This window comes from Falco peregrinus, chromosome 1 (genome assembly GCF_023634155.1).
Source record: "Falco peregrinus isolate bFalPer1 chromosome 1, bFalPer1.pri, whole genome shotgun sequence".
Classification (NCBI taxonomy): domain Eukaryota; kingdom Metazoa; phylum Chordata; class Aves; order Falconiformes; family Falconidae; genus Falco; species Falco peregrinus.
Genome location: NC_073721.1, coordinates 52563272 through 52578410, shown reverse-complemented (window position 1 = coordinate 52578410; position 15139 = coordinate 52563272). Strand labels below are relative to the sequence as shown.

Below are 15139 nucleotides of genomic sequence, written 5' to 3'. Positions count from 1 at the left end.
CTAGTTTCTAACCCTGAATGTTTCATGCCAGTTCCACCTATGTAGCTTGACAGGTACATTATTTTTGTGCAAGGGAGTTTCCGACAGTGAGATTTCCAATCCATGGGGCAGAGCTGGACCAGTGCTGCAAATGCTTTCCCACATGTACTCATTAGAACAGCTAAATAACTCCCTTCCTCCACATGACCTGTGTTTGCATCTTCTGCCGCGGTCATTTTCAGCCAATATCCTTGCAAGTGAAATTTAGTAACGCTCCTGAAAAGTGCTTTTTAAACCCAAATGCTCAAATATCCTTGTAACTGCGTAACAGATCATCAGTGTGAAGCTGACGTCCAAATGCATGATTATAATGCTGTGTCCTTGTGTGAGGTAGGAGGAATGAGTAATAAACCATGCATCCTACATAACTCAACACCCATTGGGAATTCCTACTGCTGACCTAAAGCCTTCCTGTCCTGCAGAGCCAAGGCTTTATCAATGCAGAAAATCACAGAGAACTTGGAGGAAAAAAATGTTCAAGAATTCAGGAATTTGCTTCTAAGTAGGAAGAAACTAAATTTGCTATAGAAGGTGTCACAAATTCCTCTTCCAGCTGTGGAGATAGGAAAGATGTCAAGATCCTGGCATACCAAATCTTGGCACTCTCCAGGTGTCTGGCTGATGGGTATTTCTCACATGCTCTGCATGGCTGAAAGGATCTGGCAATCTCTGTCACAGCCACCCCAGCACCCCACTACCCTTTTTCTCTTGGGGATGCACTCTGGCCCTGAGAGGAACCTCCCGATGGGTTGGTGCTGGGTCTCTTCCACCTCTCATGCTAGAGATGGCTCCTCCTGCCCTGGGGACCCTCGTGTCAGTGGTTGTGTGAAACATGTCCTCAGCACTGACGTTTGTGGCACTGGTGCTTCTTTCCTGGGAGAGCTGCCTGAATGGCTTTATTTCTAGAGCGCTCCTTCTTGCTCTCCCTTCCTTTCTCCTCCGGTCCATGACCATTCTCACACTAGAAAGTCTCCCTGTCTGCATGCTTTTGCCCTGCGAACTCCTGAACATTTCTCAAGGTAAAGCTGGGACGGGTGGCCCCAGAGACCTTTTCACCTCGGGCATGTCCTGCCTGTGCCTTAACCTGATTTGGATGTGTCTGTGATGTGAGTGATACACCTACCCAGGGTCTGAGACCTCCAGAAGCCACTGCTTGTTTCCATAGACCCCCATAAATGGATAACTGGCTCTTTTAATCTTGTTACTAAATTGTAATGGAATTATCCCTCTAATCCTTTGGAGCAAGAGCAGAACTCAGCCACCAATATAAAATTAAAAAAAAACCCTACAGTAATCATAGATTTTAAAAGTATTTATTTTGTGCTGCTCTCAGATAGGCTGTATATAAAATTTTATTTCAGAGGAATAATGCAATGTAGTGCACTTTGTGGCTGCACTGTGATTAAGTCCTTTTTAATCTGCTGTGTATGTTGAGGTGCAGCGCTTTCCCAGCACAGCTCCCTCCATGCCAGACTCTCTATTAATGGGGTTACCGGCTTATCGGGAAGAGGCAGAATTACCCAGCTACAGGAGGTTTTTACTCTGATCTGCTTAGAAACCCGGGCCATTTCAGGGCAGGGAGGGCTCAGGAATGGTAAGCCTGTTTCGTCCTCAGGACCGTGTGCCCCTCACTGCTCTATTTTCTTGCAAGGAACTTTCTAGCTGATAAATCTGTTTAGAGTGATTGGTTCCTGCTGCTGCTCTGTCTGTCTGTCTGCCTGCCTCACCATGGGCAGTAACTGGCTGCTGCCAGGACGGGCAGCTAATGCTGCTGACTGTGGGATGGAGAAGCAAAGATGGAGCCAGCAGATAGGTCAGCAAGGGCCCAGTAGCTGAAGTTGCCTGGACACAGTGGCAGTGAGCACAGCAAAAGCATGTTTGATGGAAGAAATCATTGGCAATAGGATGGGGAAGTGCAGTTGGCTCCAGAGCCCGGGGTACCTGGTGCAATCAGGAAAAGGCAGCTGGTGCTGCCACGGTGCAGTGCACGGAGCCATCCTGCTTGTAACCCTGATGCAGCATCCTCCTCTTTGCCAGCATTTTGCAGTAACAGGTCCTGTTCATTCCTTTTCAATCATAGCTCCCAAATCTTGACCCTGAGAGGTGCTGATGAAGCAGGCATGGGGACTAGGGCAGCAGAGGCTGCTGTTAGGACAAGCTGAGCATAGTGAGAAGGGCTTTTCTTCACGCAAAACAACCCCAGTGTTGTGGGGGCACATGGAAAATCATTTGGCTGATGCAAAAGCATCCTCTGGAAACAGATGGGGTTACAGACAGAAACACATCCCTGCCCGCGCAGGCGTGGGGGGCTCGAAGCAGTGTTTGTGTGATGCAAAGGAAGGAATGTCGGCATCCGGTCCTGGTTTGTTCTGTGGCTGGCACGTGGGGCGAGGTAGGGAGTGAGAAAGGAGCAGGTTAGGGATGTGCTAGCATCTTGTCACAAAGCATTTGCTGACCTTTCCGTAAATATTTCTCAGAAAAGGCTAAATGCCTGGGTCAGTTCAGAGGGTGCTGTGCTGTGATCAGCACTTTGCCTGGGGCCACAGCCACGGATGCTTTTGACAAATAGCAGTTGACCCGAGCCACTGCGGGCGCAGGCAGCCGTGCAGCGCGGGGGCAAGCCTGAGCACCGCTATGTGCGCTGCTGCCTGCCACTGCCCAGGGTTGCTGTCTAACGGCCATAACTTCGTGTAGTGGGCATATGATGTTTTAGGGAAACTAATGCAATTTTTTCTTTAATAAAGTGAACGCTGCAGAGCACAAAATATTTATGAAATGCTGCTTCTCACCTGATGAGTTTGCCTGGATACTTTAACCCCAAATTAAAGAGGCCTTATCCACTCACATTGCAAACACCAGATATGGAGTTTCATGAAGGTCATATTGTCTGACTTAAAACAACATTACATGAGGGCAAAAAAAAGTGTTTAATGGGGATGTTTTAAATGTGAATTTATTCTTTCTTTTTTTTTTGGTCATTTGATGGCAAAAACTGCTGCATGGAAATTAAAGCTTGGAGGTTCATACAGTGAAGTCTCATAGACCAGACCGCTGCAAATGCTATACTGCTAAATGCAAACAGCTGGAGAAACACTTCACAAACCCTATATACTGGAAGGACTTAGAGTGGTTGGCATGGCATTTCATCAGTTCTGCCAGTTCATGAAAAATCTGCCCTGGTATCTTACACCAGTTTGACTCTGGATCATGTTGGAACAGCTTACATCAGTGAAAATGAAGCTGATGTGATGGAACCTGGTAACAAATCTTCACGACAGCATTTGAGCACAGGAGGCTGCACTAGACAAGTTGTGCTGGAGCACCTGTGCAGAGCAGCCCCGGGTCCTGTGCACATTGCCCTGGCCATGTCTGTGAGTGAGCAGCCTGGTGGAGGGAGGCAGGGAAAGACTCACTGCACAGCGAGCCTTCAACATGCTTTCTTTTTCATGCCAAGTACCTGGCATGCCAGTGCTTTCCTGAGCTATTTTCTGTTCCCAGTCTGACCCAAATGCTGTCTGTGACTGTGCATGACTGCTCCCTGCTTGTGCTCACCTCTGGCACAATTACTGCCTGCTAACATCCCCCTCCTGCTTCCCGGAGATGCAGACACAGAAGGAATTTGCTAAAGGTGGTGTCAGAAGTTCAACATCCCCCCAGCATCCAAAATGCTTGAGAAATGCTCGGGAGGTTGGCACAAGCGTCGAGGATTCTGCGTGCCTCCCCGCTCTGACACAGATGGCTCCACGAGTGAGCTTGCATGGCAGTTGTTCCATTACGCGTGTGCGCAGGAATGTGTGTGCATGTGTGCATGGGAATGCCTTAGGCCCCCAGCCTGCAAAGATTTATGTACGTGCTTAACTCTTAGCAGATGAGAAATCCCATTGAGACTATGCATGTGCTACAGGTTAAAGACAGGCATAAAGCTTTGAAGAGTCTAAATCTTAGATTATAAAGATTATAAATTTTAGGAGGACAAGGACAGTCTTTGTACAGCAGCGGTGTCCTGCAGGCAAGGGACAGCTTCTGCCTGCAGTTGCATCACCCCAACTTCACGCCTCCTGACCCCCTCCATCCTCCTTGCTCAATACCAGCATGGCAGGACTGCACCAGTGTGCAGCCCGGTGGGTGCCAAGCACAGCTGGGGGAGAGTCTGGGCGGGCTGGTGGTCATGGTGCGGGCATCAGGGGAATGCATTTCTCAATGCACTGGCTTCAACAGCTCAAAGGAAGGAAATGCAATGAGAAACAGATGAATGATACATCCATTCCTTTTTCGGCACTGGAGATCCTACATTTATGAATAGGACCATGGAGCTAGTTGCAGGTTGCTGGTGACGCTTGCCCAGGGGGAGCCTGCCAGATCCGGGGGCTCCTCCTGGGCATCGGCCCCTCTCATGCTGTGTTAACAAGACTAGGATGGGGAGCTGATGTGGCAGGAACTGGATAAAAAAAAGGGGAGGTGTCTGAGCTTTGCCAGAGCAGCCATGCTCAGGTGGGGCTGGTGCCGGGTGGCAGAGCCTGCGGTGCAGCCCTGGGGGACTGGGGGTCCCTGCCAGCCACCAGCAACCCAGCCCCATCATGGGGAATGCTGCAGCACGCAGGTGGCACCAACCATCCAGCTTTGCCTGGTATAATTTCAAAAAGACAGGCCAAGAGGAAACTATTTCCTGATACTCTGTATTTTTAATTCTTATTTTCACAGCTCTGCCTGTCCTAAATCCCAAGCAGATGGTGCAACTCAGCCCATCTCCTCCAGCAAGGATGATCCCCGGGGCCTCCCTGCAGAGAGTGTACATTTCAAAGGATAATTCCACGAGCACTTCTTACCCTGATCCGGAGCCTTCTGAGCATCCATATACTTCATCACTCTTCACACAGACCTGCCCCTGCCTTGCACCAGCTCCCGCTGGGGTTTCCTTTTCTCTTTCAAAAGGTAAGCAGAGTCACAAGCTCTTAGATGCAGCCTTGGAAGCAAGGGTAGCTGTGAAACGCAAGAACCAAAAATAAAAAACAAAAAGGAAAACAAAAAGAGAGAAGAAGGAAAATCCCTGTATGACTTCTCTGATTTATGTTACAAAAATGGCAACCGTCCCCCCACCTTGCAAGTGTGGAGGTGACCCCAGCCTCAGTCAAAGCGGGGGCAAGGGAAGCCCTTTAAAAAGCAGCCCCTTCCCCATACCTGCAGCACCTTTTTGTGCTCGTGAAGCATTTCTGTGCTAACAAATCCCATTTGATAATTGTGTTGCAAAAGCCTCACTCTGAATATTTAATAGAATTATTGCTAGTTATCAGCACAAGTAGGTGATAAATCACATGCTGCCTTTACCCGACACCAGGCAGAGCGATTAGGGGGTTTCAATCACGTTTCCCATCCTGCCCCCGTGTCAGAATGACCATGAATTAAAAAGAAAAACAAACAAACAACCTGCCCCCACCTCCCCGGGTTTCATTCCTTTGAAAAATAAAAAGATAAAGAAGGACTTATAGGCTCTGGCCTGGGCCCAGCTGTCCCCAAGTGCCACCAGCCCAACTTTTTGGTGCCCTCGCCTGCCTCTGGCGCCGCCTTCCCGGCAGAGCCCTCTGGCTCTGCCCCCCTCCGCGGTGTATGAATGAGGTGATCTTTTAGCTGCCCTTTGTCTTGGAAAAAAATTAATTCTCATTTGCATTACCTCGACTAAATGTCACCCACCGATATTTTGTTAGACATTAGCAATGCTGGCAGAGAGGGGCACGGGATAATTGCGTTCTGCCTAGCAGTGGGATTTACATAATTTCAGACAGCAATTAAAGAATCCCTGGGAATTTTTTTTTTTCTCTTCCAACCTCTCCTACAAAGAAAGTGTTCGTTTACATTAAGCGCTCAGCTCCTCGCTGTTCATTTGCATAAAATTAAAGGTTTTTGTGTTCTGGAACAGCAGGGTAACATTTAAAATTCCGTTTCAAAAAGCTCACCTTAGAATAATAAAATGTTAATATCATTTCACGGGCTGGAGAAGGTTGCCAGCTGCCTTTCACTTCAAACTTTTATCCAATACTAACTGTTTGGGTGGGTGATATTATTTTTTTTTGTTGTTGTTAAGATATAAACTTTCTTGAAAAAGTGTAGAGATGTAAATGTGCCTACGGATGGGTCTCTGCAGGGCTACTCCAGAGCAGAATGTTTGTTTACTCCATAGTTTTTTAATTAAAAAATCATGCAAAAGAGCAGCAGTGGAATATTATAGGCTTTAATGTGCCGTCATACTCCAGACTACGAGAGGAAATGCAATTTGGATCAAAACCCTTTCATTTGCTTTCATGGAGATGGAAGCGACACCCAACACGAGTCTGTAACACGAGATAACTTCCACTCTGAGACGGCATCGCTTGCCCAGAGCAGCGCCCGGTGCCGGAGCAGGCAGGGAGGCAGCAGGTCCAGGCAGCAGAGGGGGCATCCTGGCAAGACAGCTGAGACCCAGCCCCCGCTCCCAGGGCTCGGGGGACCCCCAGGCCCCCTCCCTCCTGCAGTCCAGGGGAGGTGGAAGGGCTGGTGAGGGGCAGCCCTCGCACGGCTCCCAACACTCAGGTGCCCACCGAGCCGCACGCTTCTGGGTCCCCTCTGACAGGCACCACGGGTAGGGATCACACAGCCCCTCACTAACAGCCACTGCTCCTGCGAGGAGGGGACGGGCAGCAGTCCCACAGCCACCAAGGAGGAGGATGGCAGCTCAGCGGGGCTCTGTGCCACGTTGTGCACAGGCAAGGGCTGGGAGAAGAGGCTGGAGGCTGTCCGAGCTGAAGCTCTCCCAGCCATCAGCTACCTTTATTCTGAGCACTCTATCAGCACTGAAAAATAAAAAAATTACATTTCCATTTGAAGACGACACTGTTGTGGTCCCTGAATGACCTTTCTTGTATCACCAGGGTCTCTCGTGCCTGGGAAGAGTTGTCAGCAGCACTGCCCATCCCAAGCACAGAGGACAGAGCCCCCAGCAAGGCACATTGTGGCAGGGAGGACAGGCTCTGCAGGGCTCTCCCACCACAGTGGCCAGGCAGGGAACATCCCACGGGGCTGGCAGCCACCAGCTGGCATGTCCCCTTGCAGGGGACACAGCCTCCATCCCCTTGCACAGGCCTTGGAGACATGGAGCCTCTCTGCCACCCTGTGACAACTCCAAAGTGGAGCCAGCCCCACTGCAAGCAGGGGGACCAGGGCCATGGGTGTGTAGGTGACCCACACTGCATGGCGGTGGGCTGGTGCAGGCTCTGCGGGAGGAGCAGGGTTGCAAGGAGAGGCAGCTCTTGTCAGAGATGCAATTCACCCCAGAGCAGCAGCACACTGCCACCTGCATGGTCCCATGGTGACTTCAGCAGAGGAGCGATGGCAGCAGAGAGGAGCCCCAGTAAATCATGTGCAGGATGCACCTCACGCAGCTACTGCAGCACTTGCAAGGCAGGAGCAGTGCTGCTGGGACATGAGGATGAGGGGACGATGCTGCAGTGTGAATTTCACTGCAAGGTGAAGGGGCAATTGTTCCGCAGCGAGGATAGGACTCTGCCGCAGTGGAGCAGGAACCCCTGGGGGGTGTCAGCCTAGGGAGGGAGGCTTTGGGCAGCAGGTCCCACGCTGGCTGGAAATTCAGGTCAGGAGGTGGCTCTGGCCTGGGCCCAGCCCCTCTGCTGGCTTCACTGGCCGGGGGTGGGAAAGCACGGGCACCATGCTCGGCTGGCACCACCACGGGGACCCGCAGGCTGGAGGCCCCTGGGAAAGGGGCTCTAGAGGCACACACCCGTGTGGCTCCTCCACATCAGGCAATCCTCCTGGGGCTGGGACAGGGGCCGAGGCACTGGTCCCTGGCACCCAGGTGTCATGAAGCCACACAACATGCTGGAGTGTGGCACAGCTGGCAGTGCCACAGCCTGGGCCATGCCAGCAGTGTGCAGCAGGGCCGGCCGGCATCAAGCTCGCCCAGCGCCCAAGGGAGCCAGGGGCACAGTGCCACGGGGCCCGGCAGCTGCGGCTGTCTGCTGTGCGGTGATGGAAGGGGCACCAAAGAGTCCCACAGGCCAGGTCTCCCAGCCCCCAGCCCCCTCCAGGCTGGAGGGGCAGGGCATGGGTCCTTCATGGCTGCCTGGGAGGCAGTGGCAGGGATGCTCTTTTTTTAAGGTGCCAAAAGCACCATCTCAGCCTCTGCCTTGACCCCGTGGGTGCCAGCCCAGGCACAGGACCGCAGCAGGCAGAGGGCCAGAGGCGTTGGGCTGCCCTGCCCTGTCCTCTGGCACTTGTGGGGTCAGGGGGTCCTCACCACACTCGTGCTCACACTTCTTCAACCTCATCCTCATGCTGTTTGCCAGCACTGAGACTGCTCCTCTGCAGCTGCTGCTGGCTGCCAGCCCTCACCCCTGTCCACCAGCATCCCTCCCCACCACCCCATCACCACTGCACCTCGCAGCCATCACTGGGGGCTTCCCTTACAGAGGAACTTGTGAAGCAGCCGAGACAAGAGGAGATCTTCCACCTGGCAGTCCTCTTATCTGCCACCATTTGGGGCTGCTGTAGGATTGTTGCAAAAAGTATTTCATTAAAAATGAATCCTAATCCCAGCCGTTGTATTATCTGACTGGTTCACAGGCAGGAGAACAGCAAGCACAGTCTGTGGCCCCTGGTGCCTGTGTCTGATTCCTGCTTTGGTCTCCAGGCCACTGAAACTTCTACCTGCCTGCCAGCAAGTGCCATTTTTTCTTAATGATTTGCACAGGGAATCTACACCTTTGCAGCTACATTGGACACGAGCACAGGATAGATTCAGGCTTGTAAGCATCCAGCTCACCAGTGACATGTTATAAATGTTTTTCAAACTGTTTTGTGTCTCTGGGAAGTGAGAATTATCATTGTATCCCCGTAAAAATGAATATAAATTAGGATCAGCACACTGTATACTTCACACAAGTAAAACATGTGCCAGTCTGATGTCAGGCAGTGCCTTCATCACCTGCGCTACCTTGTCTGCCAGGACACGTCCCTGTTCTCCAGGGTTTTCTGTGCTCTCCACAGGCTCCTCCTGAGAAGTTTTAAAAGCCAACACAAAACCTGACTACTGGGGGTGAGGGCAAAGCAATGAGCAGGCAGCAAAGCGGAGAATGAAGAAAAAATTTTTTACCTGAGAGGGGAAAGTGGAGTAACTCACCTCCTCCATGAATGCCCGGAGCAGGTGACAGCAGAGCTGGGAGGCACCAGGCAGAGGTACCCAAAGAGGCGGGAACTGCATCCCCAGAGAACAGGGACCATACACCAGCTTCTCCCCTAACATCCCAGCTCCTGTGACTGAAAGAATGAGATGCTTTAATTTACAAAGCAAAAAAATGTGTATTTTCTTTCACTGTGCTTTTGATGCACTGTGAATATCTTTTACATCTGTTGCTTTGGGACTAGCAGGACTGGCACTTTCCTGTGCAAAATGATGCACTGGGGCCGCAGTCCCCCAGTATGGACACATTAGCACACACCACCCTGCCCTCCAGCTCGTGGGAGCCCAGGGCATGGCGTGGGAACATGGTGTGTGTGCAGAAGCATGGATGTGCTGCCATGTGCCAGGCTCACGGATGATGCACATGTGGATCCTGAGTGAGCTCAACACTGAGGAGTTGTGAGCTGTGAGCTGCGGGTTTGTGAGCTGATCAAAACCTAAGGCTCCAGCCTCATGGGAAATGTTAACTCCTCAGAAGCTGTTCGCCTTCTGGGTGAAAACAGAACAAACTTTTTAAAAATGGAAATGAAAAAGATTTGCTTGGGAATTTCTCTTAGGAAAAATCATTAATTCATTTAAAATTTTTTCATTTCAAAATTTGTTTTTATTACTTTTACATTATTTTATGACATCAGTAGTAACGCATAATGTGACCTGTCATATCATGTCAAGTCATGTCATAATATGCATAATAGTAGTAGAAGTGCATAATATTACATGTCATATTGACATAATCAGAATCTTCTATTATTATTGACTTTGTCAAACTAATTGCAACACAGATGGGAAATACTTTGCTCTAGAAAATAAGATTTAAAAGGTGTAACATATAAAAACCCTAGTTATTTCCCTTTGCACCCCACATTTTTAGTTTTTTTCAATGCATTTGTATAAAAATATTTAGACTAGTATATTACATCATGTTACACACTGCTACATATAATGCCACAAAATAATGGAATAAGAAAAATTAACAGTCCAAGTGAAATTTTCTGTTTGAAACTATTTCAAGTTTTCATAATAAACAAGTCTCGAAACAAAAATTAGTAAATCCTTCTATACATGAAGCCTAAAAGTTCCCCTTATGAAACACCTACATGAAAACAGCTATGTAGAAAAATCTTTGTGTGTCCAAAAGAAGAGCAGCAAAGCTGGTGAAGGTTCTAGAGCACGTCTTACAGGGAGCAGCTGAGGGAACCAGGGTGGTTTAGCTGGGAGAACAGGGGTCTGAGGGGGGACCTGATCGCTCCCTACAGCTGCCTGACAGGGGCTGTAGGCACAAGGGGTCAGTCTCTGCTCCCCAGTAACAAGCAATAGGAAACAGCCTCAAGTTGTGCCAGGGGAGGTTTAAATTGGATATTGGGAAAAATGTCTTCACCAAAAGGGTTATCAAGCATTGGAACAGGCTGCCCAGGGAGGTGGTGGAGTCCCCATCTCTGGAGTGATTTAGGAGGTGCATAGGTGTGGCACTGAGGAACGCGGTTCCGTGATGGACTCAGCAGTGTTAGGTTAACGGTTGGACTTGATGTCTTAAAAGCCTTTTCCAACCTAAACAATTCTCTGATTCGAAACTGCACAATCTTTTAGACAGCATTCCCTGATAGCTCTGCAGTGTCAGTGGTGCTGTCCTGCAGGGTTTGAAGCTCATCAGTGCAAGAGCCATACACCAACGTGCTCACGCCTGCCTGCGCACACACAGCCCTACCCGCTTCGTCAGAGCCTCCCCCTCTGTGCTTGGGCTCACACTGAGCCCACTGGGATTTCTAATTGACTTGACATGTTATAAATTGCCTAACTTGGTTGTGATTGCTATGAAGAATGGTACTTTAAAGGACTCAATATCTGTATATCTCCCTTTGATAAACATTGGCTTGCTGAGCTTAGATCTTATTTATTTACCCTTGGAGCAGGTTCATTACTATGTATTAGGTAGATATGACATATTTATGGAAATATGGGGACTCTTTGTGGAATATATTAAGATTAAATAAATCATTGACTATGTGGTCAAGAACTACAGCAATCCTGATGGATGATTCCATGGGTTTATTTTGATCCTTGTATAATTTTGAGCTCTCCTCTTTGTCTTCCTGGACTCCTGCAGAATTTCCCGCGTCACCCCAATGCACTGGGAAATGCACCTTTGCTTGGGAAGAAAGCTCCAGGTCCCATGTGGCCTATGCCCTGTGTGAAGAGCCAGGGGAAAGGCGCCAGGGGGACAGGCCAGTGTGTCCAGATACCAAACCCCAGCCCCGAGAAACCTGCTTAGCAAGCTGAGAAATGTCTCCGATTTCGTTATCCCACGTCATCCCATCCACTGGAGTCTGCCACGTGTCATCCATTAGCCAATGAATTTACATATCTAATGGCGCATTTTCACAAATTAGTGGTAATTACATTTAAAACAGCTATTTTGATACAAATCAATGAGAGCCACAGCTAATGACATAAATGCTATTTCACATGTCCCTTGGCCTCATTACAAACATCAGAGGAGATCGCAGAGCACAAACTGCAGAGCAGCAGTGCAATGCCACTGACAGACTCAAAGCAAAAGGCTTTTCTGCTGAGCGTAAGTCAGCCCGAACAAAGCTACCACAAAGGCTTCACGGCCACCCTTTGGCCTGTGATATTCGAGGTCTTCTCTCCCCTTTCTTCCTAATCTTGCTCGCTTGTTAATAGCTGGTGTTTGGTAACGGCAATGCCAGCTGCAGTTTAAAACCGGCATCAGTGCGTGCAAGTACATGACTCAGAGGGTCCCAGGTCCGGCTGTCCCCATCCCCTTGCAGGCAGGACACCGTGCCCCAGCAGAGGCTGAGACCCCGTGCAAAAGCCAGCCCTGTTGGCACCAGTGCCACACACATGGGGCCAGAGCTCCTGGGAAGCTCACCAGGCTGGTCCCCACTGCATGGAGCGCCGCAGCCATGCATGGGAGTACCTTGGGCTCTTCCCCCTCCAGCAGGTAGCTTTCCAGCATCCTTGCTCCCATTAAATATCTGTTCCCCACACTGCCCTCCCGGGCTGCCGGCAGTCCCACAGGGGTACAGGGCAGAGGGAGCCTCTGAACGTGGTGGTAGCCAGTGTACCTCTGCAGGATGCACGCTGTGTTTTCCTTTTGGCTCAGGACAGCTAACAAAAGCCTGTAAATACCAGGGGATTCTTAAGGATAGTTAAGTAGCAAACTATCTGTTGATAATAAAATTTGCTTGCTTCTCACAGATATCCAATTTGCCTACTATCCAAAGAAAGGAATTGGGTGTCTGCTTCCTAAATTGTTTTAATCTTCAGCAAAGAGTGCTTCTGGCAGAGTCCCTCAGCTGGAAAATACGAAATGAGTTAGAAACAACAGACAAACGTGAATAATATGGAGTTTAAGATGTCTGATCTCAATCTGGAGAAACAAAGTTTAAATAGATTCCTCAATTCACCTGTGTGTGACCACGCCAGGAGGGAGAATACCCTTCCTGGGGAGGGCAGGGGATGCTGTGTCAGGTCTGGGCAGCTGGGTGGGCATGCACATTACTGCCAGCGCAGGGGCAAACGGGGACGTGTCTCCCCCAGGGAGAGGGGACATGGTGCTGCCTTGTCAGGCGCAGGTGGATGCCCACGCTTTTGGGGACTGATGCAGTTACACGAGCTTTAGGAGTTCACCCAGGCTTCAACACAAGTGATCTTTTTTCTTAATCTTCCCTTCTGAGATATTTATGTGTGCTCCACTACTCTGACACACACCCACACCCCAGATACTGATCACACGCAGCACTGCCAGTGAGAGTCCGTGTGTGTTGCTGCACCTCCGATATACCCGCCCAGGTGCCTGGTGCCTGCACCCCTCACCTGCCCTCTGCACGCCTCTGCTGCCAGACTGTGTCTTTGCTTTATCTTTACAAATATTTTCTCAGTAGATCTTCAAACATTTTCCCACCATACTCTCAAAGGATTTAAAGAAATCTTAAAATCCTGGGGGGGGGGGGGGGGGCGGGAAATAACCTTCTGCTTATCTCCCAGCTCTTCCTTTTGTTACCCTGTTAATAACATTCACGTCACTGTGACACTAATTGAACTTTTCTATGCAAAGAGGCCCCTGGGCAAAATATTGCCCCCTGCACACCAGGATAATTTGGCAGCAGCCTCCTCCCCAGGCTGGTGGCAGTCCCATGCTCTGGACTTGGGCTGTGGTCCATACAGAGACTGCATGGGCACCTGCGGAGCTCACCTCTGAAAAACCATGCTGTGCCTTCTCCTGTCGCAGGGCAGAGGGATGCTCTGGACCCACCATGCAATTTTTGGAATGGATACCATATTTCTTCTTATAATCACAATCTTTTCTGTGAGGACACTGCTCTCAGTGTCACACACGAGTGCTGCAAGTGCTGCCCTGAACACTAAAGGAAATGCTCTTTTCCATCGCACTAAGTGAAACAATTCAAACCAGGAAAATCTTGATAAAAGTTTAATTAGGAAAACGGACTCCATCTGTAACGTATCCCCATTCTCCCCATGTATTAACCCTTTTGCCATAAATCTGCCACCCTTGAAGAAACCTGCCTTCCTCACAAAACCTACTCAGGGTTCACATTATTTTAATCAGTTAGAGGGGTTTAATACATTATTGATTTTTAGGAGAATTGAAAAAGCTCCTGTATTAAGTCCAGGTTGCTTATTCTTTCTGTATATGACATTCAGGTACTTGTGAAAAATTATACCAATTATGAAATCAGCCATTTACTGCTTCAAAGTGCAATCAGTTGTCACACTGGAAAGCACTTGCTCCTGAATATTATTAGTTGGGCTATGTGCACAGGAAAGTGCTGAGAGGAAAGACTTTAACCAAAGGGCAATTGCATGAAATTTACTTAGAAATAGCTATTTATCACCCTTGGATTTCCTACTGTTCAAATCCACTGCAGACACTTTATGGAATGAAACAGCCATCTCACCAACGTAACTCAGCCAACTGAGGGGGTTTTTTCCTCACTGACATTAAATGAAAAATTTAGAAGTCATTGTAACAGCTTAAAGATGCATTATCCTTTTTGATGTGCAATTTTAGCTTCATATCAAAAGCCATATAAAATAACCCCCGCACAAACACAAAAAAGGAACTTTTAAAAGTTTTATGACATGTAGTTCATCTTACCTTTTATGCATCTAACAGGCACCGCTTCTCCTGCTGTTCTCAGAGACCATTGCATGATTACCACTATGGGGGAGAAAATATTGCCATAGCAGCAGCAAAACCAGCTGAAGGAAGGATTAGTCTCTGGAGCCTGGGAAATGGAGGGGGAGAAGCTGAGCACCACAATGCCAGCAAATTCCTCCAAAGCCAGAGTGCAATGGAATTGCGGGAGAGCTGCCCATTAGAGAAGCCTTCAGTTGTGTCACAAACTGCCACCATTAATGGGTTTTGCCGCAGGCAATGAAGTGAGAGAGAACATAAATTAAAGAGGGTACATTCAAGAGAAATTTCTAGCTCAGTAAAGATGTCTTATCTGCTTGTTTTCCAGAGCAGACAAGAATTTTAGAAGGTAAGGTCAACTTCTTCTCAAAGTAAGAATGGAGCTGGTGCAGGACTAACACATACTTGACTACCTATAGGTGTGCCCACTGCTCCCGTTTCTGTCCCTGGGCAGCAGTGCCCAGCACAGGGCGAGCACAGCCACCTCACACACACACACACCCACACACCCCTTTGTAAGGCATCACTTCTTCCTCTTCCAATTTCTTCAGGTATAATACACAATAGGAATGGAACTACCGGGCAATTTCCATGTTGGAAGCATGATCAAGTGGACAGTGGTGAGTCTGGACACAAAGCCAGTCACCGTGGGAATACAAATAGTGCTCCCATAGAAAAGAGGAAAGCAGCTCCTG

General features: G+C 49.1%; 1 long non-coding RNA gene across 1 annotated transcript; it reads right to left on the bottom strand.

Annotated features, from left to right (window-relative positions):
* Positions 1 to 4783: 4783 nt before the first annotated feature.
* LOC114010489 (uncharacterized) lies at positions 4784 to 14578 on the bottom strand. The gene is made up of 3 exons (XR_003551910.2): positions 14406 to 14578; positions 9206 to 9342; positions 4784 to 5019 (listed from the first exon to the last, which is right to left on the bottom strand). It is a non-coding gene; the product is annotated as an uncharacterized LOC114010489 (long non-coding RNA).
* Positions 14579 to 15139: the final 561 nt, after the last annotated feature.